This window comes from Rhinichthys klamathensis, unplaced genomic scaffold (assembly GCF_029890125.1).
Source record: "Rhinichthys klamathensis goyatoka isolate OS25496 unplaced genomic scaffold, OSU_Roscu_1.1 h1tg000670l_1, whole genome shotgun sequence".
In the NCBI taxonomy this organism is placed as follows: domain Eukaryota; kingdom Metazoa; phylum Chordata; class Actinopteri; order Cypriniformes; family Leuciscidae; genus Rhinichthys; species Rhinichthys klamathensis.
Genome location: NW_026607106.1, coordinates 689,401 through 702,500, shown reverse-complemented (window position 1 = coordinate 702,500; position 13,100 = coordinate 689,401).

The following is a 13,100-nucleotide window of genomic DNA, read 5'->3' as shown; positions in this document are numbered from 1 at the left end:
TGGTTTAAGGGGTAAGGGAAGGGTCAACAGTGTAATTATAAATAAATGCAAGCAGGTCTTTTTTTAAATATAAGTACAATGTAAAAACATGTACACAATATGTGCATTGTATCAAATGATTCATTTAAATGTTAGTAGGTAAAGAGACCTAATATAAAGTGGTACCGAACATTTTTATTTATACAGCACATTTTTGAAGAAATCTGGTACATGTTAACGGAAAATTCACAGATGCTTGTTCATTTGACCTTTTCTATGTCTTCCCCTAGAACCACACATTCTTACATATCAAAGCAACTGTGTATTTTCAGTTTATATGTAACACATTGCATTGAAATGGTAGTAATTGTGCTGGGCAAACTCCATATAGCCTACTGTACGCTTCCAAACCTGATTGGTTGATTGGTAAGATTGTGATATTTGTCATTACAACGGCAGGCCATTTTAGCCTGGCTCCGCCCTCCTACATACTTCCGCTGAATTTTCATTTTCCTTCAGTACTACGTCTGGGTTTGTGGTGTATTCTTTGGTTTTCTCCAGTCTATTTTTTACCGGTCCAATCAGCGAACAGAGGGAGTGGCTGAGAACGATGACGTTGATGTCGTGCGCTAGTTTAAGTCGTCATAACGTTAGTGATTGGTTATGGCAGATCCAATAGTTTTAAACTTCAACAGAGTTCCCGCCTACAAGGAAGTTAACTTTTGTCAATGGAGCGAAGCCTCTCTGTTCAAATGAAATGTACGAGAGTCTGGTGGGACCAGGCTAAGGCCATTTGCCAATTTAGCAGATATTACAACTTTCCATGTCCTAGGTATTTATGAAATATACATGCATCACTGACATATTTTGATAATTGAATGGATCATTTTGCATGTGAAGGCTCACATGATGAAAGAATGTTTAGAAGTTGTAAAGAGTTTGACAGTTTTACTGAGGATCAACTCGTCAGTTTTGATCAACAAGCTACGTGCATTTAGTCTTTCTTTGTGTATTAATGTATTGATCAAAATAACTGCACGTTATATTTGTGTTACCCTTTATAATTTTGCAGTTCCATAAAGGATTTGTGCTTTGTCATTTTTAAGTTTAAATTACCTGAAAAACCAGTTAAAGCTGCTGTAGGTAACTTTTATAAACAAATATTTTTTACATATTTGTTAAAACGGTCAGTATGTCCTGACAGTAGAATATGAGACAGATAATCTGTGAAAAAATCAAGCTCCTCTGGCTCCTCCCAGTGGTCCTATTGCCATTTGCAGAAATACACGCTCCCGGTCAGAAACAACCAATCAGAGCCAGGAGGAATGTCTTAGCAGTGTCAATCACGCTCGTGTACGCGCTGATCACACCCCTCTCTTGCACAGCGCGTACCGTCGTTCAAACCAAACTCAAGATTGTCGGTGTGCTGCAGCTGTGCTAATGGCGAAGAAACAACCTAAACTGCCAATTTCTCGAGTGGTGATGACGATAAACAAGCGAAAAAGAAAGAATTAGACAGAGCCCATTGACTCGGTGTCAAAACTCTAGCCGCGTAACATGTAGATTAAATGTCACGCACTGTGCAAAGCAACAATTGAAACCTGCTAATTCACTGGCTTGTCATGTTGCTGAAATAATGTTGTGGCGAGCAGGACGAGGCTGAGGGCGTGAGTGATAATGAACGACACCTGTGAGACGCACCGGTCTCGCATCTCTCACGGAGGAGCGGAAGCATAAAGGAGGAGCGACGACAGTGGAGAGAGGAACAGGCCTGATTTTACGTTGTGATTTCATGTTCTGTTTTGTGTGCCAGCAGTCGTCCGTGAGGGGCTGCTGGCTTATACTTTCATTTTGTATTTGTTTATTTATTATTAAACTTGTTGAACGTTCGCCGATTCCCGCCTCCTCCTTCCCATAACAACTGAACCCCGTTACAAATGATGTAGCAAACCTTATCTAGCATTAGGCCTACATATCGCTAGAATAATAACTTACATACCGTTACGTTAGTTACCGTTATATTATCTCACTAGCTATTTATAACTTATAGAAAGGGTGCAACGTTATAAAGTTACATTACATGTATTGGAAAATACATAATGATTTGAGGACCAAGTTTGTTCAGTTCAGTTCAGTTCAGTTCAGTTCAGTTCAGTTCAATTTTATTTATATAGCACATTTAAAACAATCGTAATTGACCAAAGTGCTTCACAAGATCCAACAAAGAAACAAAACAAATTATTAAACAGACAATATCACACAAAATACAAACAGAAATGACCCACAGGTCAAGATATCAGAGCTCAGCTACAATTGAAGGCCAAAGCATAATAATGCGTCTTAAGCAAGGACTTGAATATTTCAATAGTCTGCGCTTTCCTTACAAAAATTGGCAGGTTATTCCAAATATTAGGAGCAGCCACTGCAAACGCTCTGTCACCTCTGTTTTTTTGCCTAGATCTGGGCACATCGAGAAGCATCTGGTCGGAAGATCTCAGTACTTTGACAGGTGTGTGGACATGTAGAAGCTCTGATAAATATGAAGGTGACAACCCACTTAGAATTTTAAAAACAATTAATGCAATTTTAAATTTAATTCTAAAACAAACAGGAAGCCAGTGTAATGAGGCCAATACGGGAGTAATATGTTCACGTTTGTTGGTTCCGGTTAAAAGTCGAGCTGCTGCGTTCTGCACTAACTGTAGCCGTCGAAGGGATGAGTGCTCCAATCCGGCATACAAAGAGTTACAGTAGTCTAATCGCGACGTAATAAAAGCATGTATGACTGTTTCAAAGTCTTTACGTAGCATGTATGGCTTGACCTTCGCCAGAAGTCTCAAGTGGAAGAAGCTAGTTTTAACAACTGAACTAATTTGTTTGTCAAATTTAAAAGCACTGTCAAAAATTACACCCAGATTCCTGGTAAAAGGTCGAATATGGGAACATAGAGTACCAAGAGCATCTGCACATTCACTTAGATGTCCCGCACGACCAAACACAACAATCTCGGTCTTTTTATAAGTCAAAGTATGGGCAGGCCTTAGTCAATGTAAAGCATGTTGTTGATGTTTCGTCCCTATTAGTGAATGTGCCGTAACTGTTTATCTGCCGTCATCGGTGGCCCTACTTACTAGCCTGCGCGTTCATGGCAGGCTCTGCTGTGGAGGGAGGGCTGTAGCGCAGGAGAGAGCAAGGGGGTGGGACCTGTAAGTTGTGCTTGTTCAAATTTGCAGGCTAAAGGCTCGTACACACCGGGACGAATATCGGCGCGCGTTATTCGGCAGCGTTTTTCAACGCGTTTTTTGTGTTCACACCCAAGCTATTTTCGCTGACGATGAGCCGAGTGAACATGCAAATTCATTCCCTGACATTAGATGGCGCCCATTTGCTCTGCAATACCACTCCATAACATTCTCTTTTATCAAGATTTTTGTAGTCGCTGTCGCGTTTGTCATATAGTTCTTTATGTTCCGACACCAACGAGACCAGCAGCTCTACATTCATCTGGCCTTGCATCTTCCCACCAGTGTAGACGCTACTTGGCGTATATCTTCTTTGCCGTTACGTATGTGTGCTCGGCAAGACCGTTTTGTGTTTGACCGCCCCCAAGTTGTGTTTTACTGTAACTTCAGAAGCTCCAGACACGTGAGCAAAAGCGCCAATCTCATTGGTCGGATAGTTTGTGACGCGGTGCGTCAAACTAAAGAAACGAACCCGAGGCGTTTTTTAAAAAATGACGCTTTTACACATGGCGTTTTTCGTGTCGGGGTGCACACTCACATTGGCGCCCTTTGTTTAGTCACGAGGCGTTAAACGTCGGCGAATATCGCGCGCGAAATTCGTCCCGGTGTGAACAGGCCTTACGTCAACGATTTCTCAAAACTCCCTACTGCAGCTTTAACGTTTAAAACGTTAACATGGTCTATGATGCTCTATTAGAGCACGTTTTCACAAAAGATCAGTTAAATGCACTTGTACATGTGAATTGAAAGAACAAACAACAAGGTTGAACATTTAGCCTAAATTATCCTGTCACTAAAAAGGGGCTAGTTAGTTAGTTTGCTAGTTAGTAGTTTTTGGTAATGGGTTAAATGATTCAGCTTAATAAATACACTACGATTTGTGTAAAAATTGAGAAAATGTCTTCTTGCCATGTTGTAGAAAGGGTCCAAATGATGTCACTTCCTGGGAGTCACGATTTTATGGAACACTGCATTCTTTTTAGGGGTAAATAATCTGTATAGGGTAAAAAAAATATATATATTATCAATAAGTCATGACAACATATTATACAAGATTTAACTCTTTTTTAAGTCAGATCAATATAATTTAAGTTGAAATGAGATATACAGCCAATATGATTACTTTTTAATTTAAAGGCATCAACTGAACTTAAGGTTGTTGTTGTTGTTGTTTTTTACAGTGAGCTTATGCAAAATGTATTTTTTTTTTTTTTGAGTTTTTAATTTAATAATTATATTTTATTTTGTCTCAATTTCATTAACCGAAAACTATTTTCAAGTTTTAGTTAACAATAACAACACTGATATTTACAGATATTTGATGGGTTTGAATTGTGCTAATTTATGTTGAATAAAATTTTAACAGATCTGATCATTTCTGTCCTCATAGAACATGGCATTTGTGTTTTGTGTTATTGCTCTTTTTTTTTAAAAAATGTTAAAGGTAGCATGACACCAATTTGCACCCTATCTGTGAAAAGTGCCACCTGCCAATCCCGAAGAATGAAAATGTTATGCTTTTAATTACAGAGTCACCTACTCCCAAGTATCATTTTCCCAGAGGTATTGCTCTTAAATAGGGAGCTGGCTGTTGTTTGTCTCCCTCTATTAAACTCTCTATCAATACAATTTTCACAGAGACTCGTAGAACAATCTGGAGGGAACAGATTAATTATGATGCCGGGAACAACTGATGAGTTACAGACAGCATGAAACTGCTTTTCTCATGCCTGACCGTGTCCCTCTGCTACATGTGGTGGGTATACACATGTGGTGGAAGCCTGATGCTCTACAACCTGCATGTGTTAGTGTTACATGCAAACTGAGTGGCACGATCTTCCTAACACTGTTATGTCTTAACGGCACGGCGTGACGTTCTAGGAATTGTGCTCTTTTTGAAAATACTGTCCTAGTGTGAGCTCTGAAGATCCATAAAATGAGTTGATGATAAACTTATCTTGTTGGAGACAGAGCACTAATGAATCGTGTCATTTAGGCTCACAAATTGACTTAAAGGAGACAAAATTAACATTTTATAACTGAAAGGACCCCTACGACATCTTGGATTCTCACAAGAGTGAGCTAGTGACTTACATAATTCTTTGGACTAAACTGGTCTGTCTTATAAGAATCACCATAGCAACACAGCAAAGGTAAGTTAAGGGATAACAGATTCATGACCGGAAAACATAACAGCTGCTCTGCTGAGTACATGACATTCCCAGCTGAAATGAAACATAACTGGCAGTAAAACACCAACAAACTTTATTACTGTTCACTCAAATTGTAATTCTAGATGGCGATTATCAATTATTAGACTTATTTTCAAACTGTTTCTTGCACAATATTATGTTATGACCTCAAAACATTTTTACCACCGTGCATGATTTGTAAACTAATACATTTTGATGCTTGCACCGCTTAGCAAGCTCAATATGCATGTTTTTTTTTTTTTTTTTTTTTTTTTTAAGTAGTAAACTAGCAAAGGTGGTACAGCATGCATTGCACTATAAAAACCTCAAACACTTCTAGAAACAATCTAAAATGGCATGGTTGCCTCAAAAAATGAAGAAGTAGGCCTAGCCTACCATTTTGCAGAATGTCTCCACACGTTTTTTCAATGAGGTTTGGCTGAAACTGACAGAAAGACCAATATACAGATAGGTGAGTAGACAGAACAGACTTCATATCTTTAAAACGCATTTCATGGCATATCACTCGACAAGAGTGCATTTTTTAAATACCAACAGCACTGTTGGCTGGGTGATTTTAGTTGTATGGCCTACAGCAGTTCAATAAACAATAAGTTAATATTGAGTAACTTACATTTACACACAGGATTGACAGTTACTTTGTCTAATTTTGATCCGGTGATATAGCACCAAACGAAGTCAAAACGAATTAACTGCTGCGTTTTCCGGGTAAACAAACAATTTGTGGTGTTTCCTTCCTGAATGAATTAGCATCTTTGAATCATTCGGTTGAGTGAATGATTTGATGATTTGCTCACAGACATTCGTTAATCACTGAAAAATAATTCACAGCATTATCTAAAATATTGATATACACAAAACTGCGATTCTTTAAATGAACTAATCATGAAATCAATAAGATAAAATTTTTAATTTATTGGCTTAATCAATGGACAGCCCTGCATACATGCAGCATAAACTGACATGATAGATAAATTCTGAGTGCAGCAAGGACAGTGTGATGGGATCCAGTCCCAGGACGAAATGAATTCATAACACAGGAAACATGGCTAACACAAAGATTAAAGCAATGCGTCAAAATGCATACAAAGCTCTGTCTAGAAGGCTATAAAACAGCTTCAGCTACAGGATGACATTGACAAGGTCCAGAACACGCATTTTACTGTAAATACGAAGCATTCTGAAAGGATTGCACTATTTTTCCCTTCCCCTTTTTTTTTTCTTCAGGGAATGAGAGTCAGCATGGGAAGTGCACAAAGATTTAATGTCCATCGTGACCCTTCCATATTCGTGCTTCTGCTGTGGATGAATTTCAAAAAGACACTTTTTAATCTCTGAATGTCCATTTAACGGAGTTGGTCCTGTTGCACTATTCTTTTTGAACACAGGGTGGAGTCAAAGTGTAAATTATGGATTTTGTTTCTTCTCACAAAAGCTTTGTTTTTATGTTTTCTAAATGTTTTGGGGGTTTTTAATGTCGGTGAAAGGAATAAAAAGAGCAATTCTCTGGGAATGCAGCTGTAACATTATACCGTCAAATGCTTTGTTGAATGGTTTGGTCAAATGCTATTTTCAGTGGTCAAGACAAGAGAGCAGCAGCTTTCTCAAAGGCAGACATGTTAGAGGTCAGTGGCCTTGAGTGAGTCAGTGCAGTGATTGTGACAGATCCCTGCACCTGTGGGAATGAGCCGAGGGGTGAGCACAGCATTATGCTCCAGCTGTCTGCTCAATAACAAGCAGCAAAACACAACGCACGACACCCCGCTGCCTCACCCGACCGCAGCACCCCTGGGACGTGGGTGACAAGTAAAAACCTTTTGTGACCTCTTCCGCTTGGCTCAAGTGAAAGCTGAATTTTTTTTTTTTTTGATGATGATAAATGTATTTATTTATTTATTTCGCATTTCTAAAGCTCAGTGTCCACTGCTGTCCCCCGTAGCTTGATAATTCGCCGCTTGTGACTAGAGTAAAGAAAGAGAACACAAGAGGTGTATGCATACATAGAGGAACACAATACCATCAGCCTTTCACTTTGAATCCTTTACTTGAAATCAATGACTCACTGTCCAACAAAATGTGATGCAATCTAACTTGTTCCTCCTGGGACCCAGGAATAGACTTTTGTCCACTGTATGGACATTATATTTTAGTGAATTTCTCTGACATCATACATGTCACATGTCACACCTGGGTGTCCTGTTAGAGCACATTCAGGGCTTTTCAGAGATACTTAGTCATCAAATGTAGCACTCTTATGGAAATATGATAATATATTATAATTATAATTATAATTTAAATTACCACTTTTCAAATTGTATTTCATAAAGCAACATCTCCGGAAACCGTTGTGGGGTTTCAAATAAATAAATGACTTTCTGTTACAGAACAGGACATTGATTTCATTCATGTCCACTGTAGAGGACATCAGGACTTGTTTATCAGGCATTTTGGGAGACACAACAAGTGAATATGGAAATAAATTATACATCAATATTCCTATGAAATATTAGATATTTTTATTAACATGTTGCTAATTATTACTCCAATTATTACACTTCTTTTTTCATTAAATGTTACTCCAAGAACACATTAATGTGCACATTAGATACAGTGATACATTGCATTGAATGGGAATATTAATTTATGGCCATTTTACCCACATATTGCATAAAGTAAAATGGTGTATCAATTCATTTTGTTATATCTTTCATAACTTAGTTGAGAATCATCTTTATACAAATTTTGCTTAAAAAAATCCTGAAACCTAAACAATTTTTGTTGATTGAAAGTAAAATCCCATTGTTTTTGTCTATACATATAATTTCATATCATTTTATTTTTTAACCATTTTTTCTTATGCTCTAAACAATGTGATGACATGGAAAAAAAAACTAAATTCCAAAATCTTTTTTTCTGGGTCTCAGGAGGATAAATAGCGTGATAATTCTGAGACCACTGGTGAAAATACTTTATATAACAAACAAGCCAAAAAATATTTAACATTATATTATTAGCACAAGAAAAGTACAGGATGTCTTAGTATTTAAAAGCTGCAGCACGCAAGCTATTCATTCTAAAAGAACATGATGATCTTGTTCTCCAGCATGATTCGAGATGATCCAAAGATATTTTTGTGCTTCAATGGGAGACAAACATCTGACTGTCTGTACAAAGTTTCACATGAACAATGTGAATAATGCCCTAGAAATAGTACAGAATCAGAGATAGTTCTTAGCCATTTTACTTCATTTGTTTAAAATCTTACTAAAACTTTCTGGTTGTTTCAAGGTTTAAATTAGATTTTGACTCTGAAAATAGCAGTGGTGGACGAAGTACACATACCATGTACTTGAGTAAAAGTAAAGATACTCAAGGTAAAATATTACTCAAGTAAAAGTAGAAGTGCTGCCTTTAAACATTCACTTGAGTAAAAGTACAAAAGTATTTGCCTTCAAATGTACTTAAGTATCCAAGTACTTTGATTGTTGTATGGCTATAATGTCCTATTATAATTTGTCACAAGACTCTTGCTTAACTCAGTGAAGACTAATGTCACTCTTGGCACATCAATCTATTAATGAATCTATTAATCTATTAATGAAATGACATTAATTAGTCTGATATATATATATATATATATATATACACACTGTATATATATGTATATATATATATATATATATATATGTGTATATATATTTGACTTGAATTAATTTTTTGTGTGTTTAATTTTGGAGGGAAGGGGACTGTTCCCATAAGGTATAAAACATTTACAGTATTTACTGTATATATTTTTTCTCCACCGCCTATGGTCATAATTATTAACATCCATATTATGATACATTCACATAAAACTGCACAACGCCATTAAATATATATATATATATATATATGTATATATACACACACACACACACACACACACACATATATATATATATATTCTATGTTATGGGAGCAGCCAATTTTCCTCCAAAATTAAACACAAAAACGTATTAATGCAGTGTTTCTGCTAGGCTACTCCCCAGAAAAAAAAAGCTTTTATATGCAAGTCATTTTAGTGGCAACGTAAGCAATGTACATTATGCTACAAAATACTTACCGATAATTGCTGCAATAATTGCTGCTGCTCTCTGTCCCGCTTAAAATCATTGTCAACGCGATTTGTTTGGAACTGTTGAGAGCTACACGAATAACGTGACCTCGCGGCGGCGAGATCACTGTCACAACCATCTATGTTCCCAACTCTCATATTTAACGGCTCTGGTTCGCACTTAGATACCGCCAAGGCAAGTTCAAAACAAAGCGCGCGCGCTGTACTGTGATTGGTGGCTCGTTTGACCAGTTACGTTTTTATCCACTCATAAATAAAAAGGAACGACTGATTTTGAAAATGTAGTAGAGTAAAATGTAAGATATTTGACTTTGAAATGTAGTGGAGTTAAAGTAAAAGTCTCCCAAAATTTAAATACTTGAGTAAAGTACAGATAAGCAAAAAAGCTACTTAAGTACAGTAACGAATTACATTTACTTCGTTACTGTCCACCACTGGAAAATAGATTTTGGACCTTTGACTGTGAAAATAGATTTTGGACCCCACCGAACGTCACATTGATTCTCATAAAAGAGAAAGTGGTTAATCTAATCAGACAGTGTTAATGCATTACTAGAGATACATGTAACTCTTGACAAATATCTGTTCGTCAATGTGTATGCCGGTCAATATGGCTGTTTTCAGGGTTGGATGAGTTATAAGGGGAAAATAAACAGCAAACATGAAATATATTAGAAATATATAAGACAGGGGGATAAATGGGCCATGCCCAAAATGGCTAAACACAAAGCTTTTAATTGAATTAACCACAAATTATTAGTCTGGAAATTAGCAAAATTTAAGCAAACACACTAGTTAAAAAGCCATTGCTGTCTCAGAAAAACATTAAAGACAGATGGAGAAGTTGATGGAGTGATGAATCACAATGAAGCACAGGTTGCATTGGTCATGCTCCAGAGCGTTGTCTTCGAAAATCTGCTGAGAAATATAATAATAAATGCATCTCTAGCACAGTGAAGCATGGAAGAAGAGTGTCGTTGTGTGGGGAGCCTTTTTAGCTGCCGGTATTGGTGAGATAATTCACTGTGAAAAGTCATTTAATGCGTTGGGAGTTCAGAAGAATATTGCAGAATGGCTTGCTTCCCTCAAATGAAAAGTTGTTATCAGGCTCATGTTTTTGCTGGTCAAAGTGCAGTTTTGAACTCTATAGTGAATCTTTGATCTCACATTAAACTGAAACAAACTGGGAGACATTCTTATAAACTGTTTGAAGCCATTAACATTAAGTGGAACAACACTGACTCTTCTTCCTGTAAAAAATTGTCTGCAAGTTGCTATTCCGTGTTTTATTGGTTACTTTAACTACAGTTTTTATGCAATTCTTGCTAATTTGCTGACCAGTGGATTTGCGATTAAAATGGTTAAGACCGCTAAATATTTTGGATAATGGGTTGTAGAGCTCCATGCCTGTGGTCTGGTGGAGACACACTTGTCTCAGTGAGTAGAAAGACACTACTAGTGCCATTCTCACTTTAATAGAAACACTCTCCCATGACTTCCAACCCACACAACCACAGCGTTAAACACGGCCAACCTGGTTACTCACTCCTGTGTGGTTCCCATGGCCCCAATTCTCAGATGTTCTGCTGACACCAGCATTTCATTGTTGTTGTATTTCCAAATCTCTGGTACATTTGCAAAGAGGAAAAATACCGAGCCGGGCTGGCAGGGTCTTAGAGGATTGGGTTTCAGCCATCTGCTGTAGTCTGGGCCTCTCCAGCAAGGCTGGACTGTCTTTCCCCATTGGGTCTGATTTATCAAAGCATTCAGTTCATGCCAGATCACTCCGGTGGTGCAAAAAGAGGAAGGGAGCGTGTAATTGCCTAAGGCATTCGATGTGCCAATCATAGATATTTTTGGTGGAAAAAATATAACATTATCTAAAGACTAGTAAATCTGGGTCTCATGACTGAATTGCCCCATCCCATTTCCCATTGCTTATCGGGGTTAGAATAGAGGTGGGTTGGGCAAACCAGACATGTAAATACAAAGCTCATTTTTATAATGTCATACAGATAGAAAATGGGTCAAACTTCAGACATTTTGACAGTTTTAAACCAGGTCAAGCCATTGGATAGAAACATTGTATTTTTATGTATAAATATATTATTTTACTCTGTTGTTTTTATTGTGGATCAGCTGATTCAGTTGCATTGCCTGCTGTGACCTTGAACCTCTAAAAGGAATTGTTGTCCTAATTTATACGAGGGATCTGGATGAGCGCCAAGTCAAACAGCAAAACTTTAAGAGACAAACCAAATGTGCAACCTTGGTGGTCCAGTGTGGCCGATTTAAGCCGGTCTCTGCGAAACAATTACTTTTTAAGCTCAACCCAAGTTTACTTTGAAACAAGACCAGAGAACATTAGAGACCCCGGCTTCTTGGGGGTAAATTGAGCTCATGTCCGGAGTTGAGGCATTATTCGGGATGTGTTACCCAATATGGGGGATTTAAAACCTGTTGTGCAAACCTCTTGCTTGTTTGTCATTGGATTTCGAGTGAATTATTTCGAGTCTCTCAGATTAAGGAGGCTGTGAAATCATTTCTTGAGGCCACTGAATGGTCAGAGGTGCCATTAAGAGATTAAAAATGGCGTGTTTTAATATCACTAAAACACGCTTGCCTTCTGTTTTGGTGGGACATACCAACAGCCAGGGTGTTGAACTTTCAGGTGTGGATTTCTGAGAGTGAGGTGATGCTTCAGTAATTTAGTGGGGGAGGCGAATTAAACGCCTCATCCACCTGTCTCTAGAAAGCATGTCCTGTTGGGCGATTCAAAGCTTTTAACTTCATCGGATGCAATATGCATGGGATTAATGTACAGCCAGCCAGGCATTAAAGTTGAAACGGAAATGGCTTCTGAAAAACTGCAGTGCAGAACTTGACTTTGTCCACCATCAGTCATTTGTAATAAACACTGCAATATTCCATAATAATAAGAATAGTCCATTCTGATTTCTTGGTGTCTTCAAAGTAAAATAGGGGTTTATTTTGTAATGATGACTGGCTGACTGTATTATCTGGCTTATAACACAGCTACACACCAAATAAATAAATATGTACGTAGACATTAAATATTTATTTGATATTGTTTTATAGTCTTATCTGTATATTATCTAAAAGCTAAGAAAAAAAAATACAATTACATCTATTATAATTTTTATCTAAACTTCATGAAATATTAATGAAGAAAGGCATCTATGGCATCAATTATTTTATTCAGTCCATATGTGACCCTGGATCACAAAACCAGTCACAAGTAGCATATTTGTCCCAATAGGCTACAATACATTGTATTGGTCAAAATTATCGATTTTCCTTTATGCCAAAAATCATTAGGATATTAAGTAAAGATCATGTTCCATGAAGATATTTTGTAAATTTCCTACCGTAAATATATAAAACATTTATTTTTGTGAGTGAATGCAGCACAATCAAGATCAAGAACATAAATGTAGAACTTATTCTCAATTTTCCCAATGTTTTGATTTTTTTGCACCTTCAGATTCCAGATTTTCAAATAGTTGTATCTCGGCCAAATATTGTCCTATC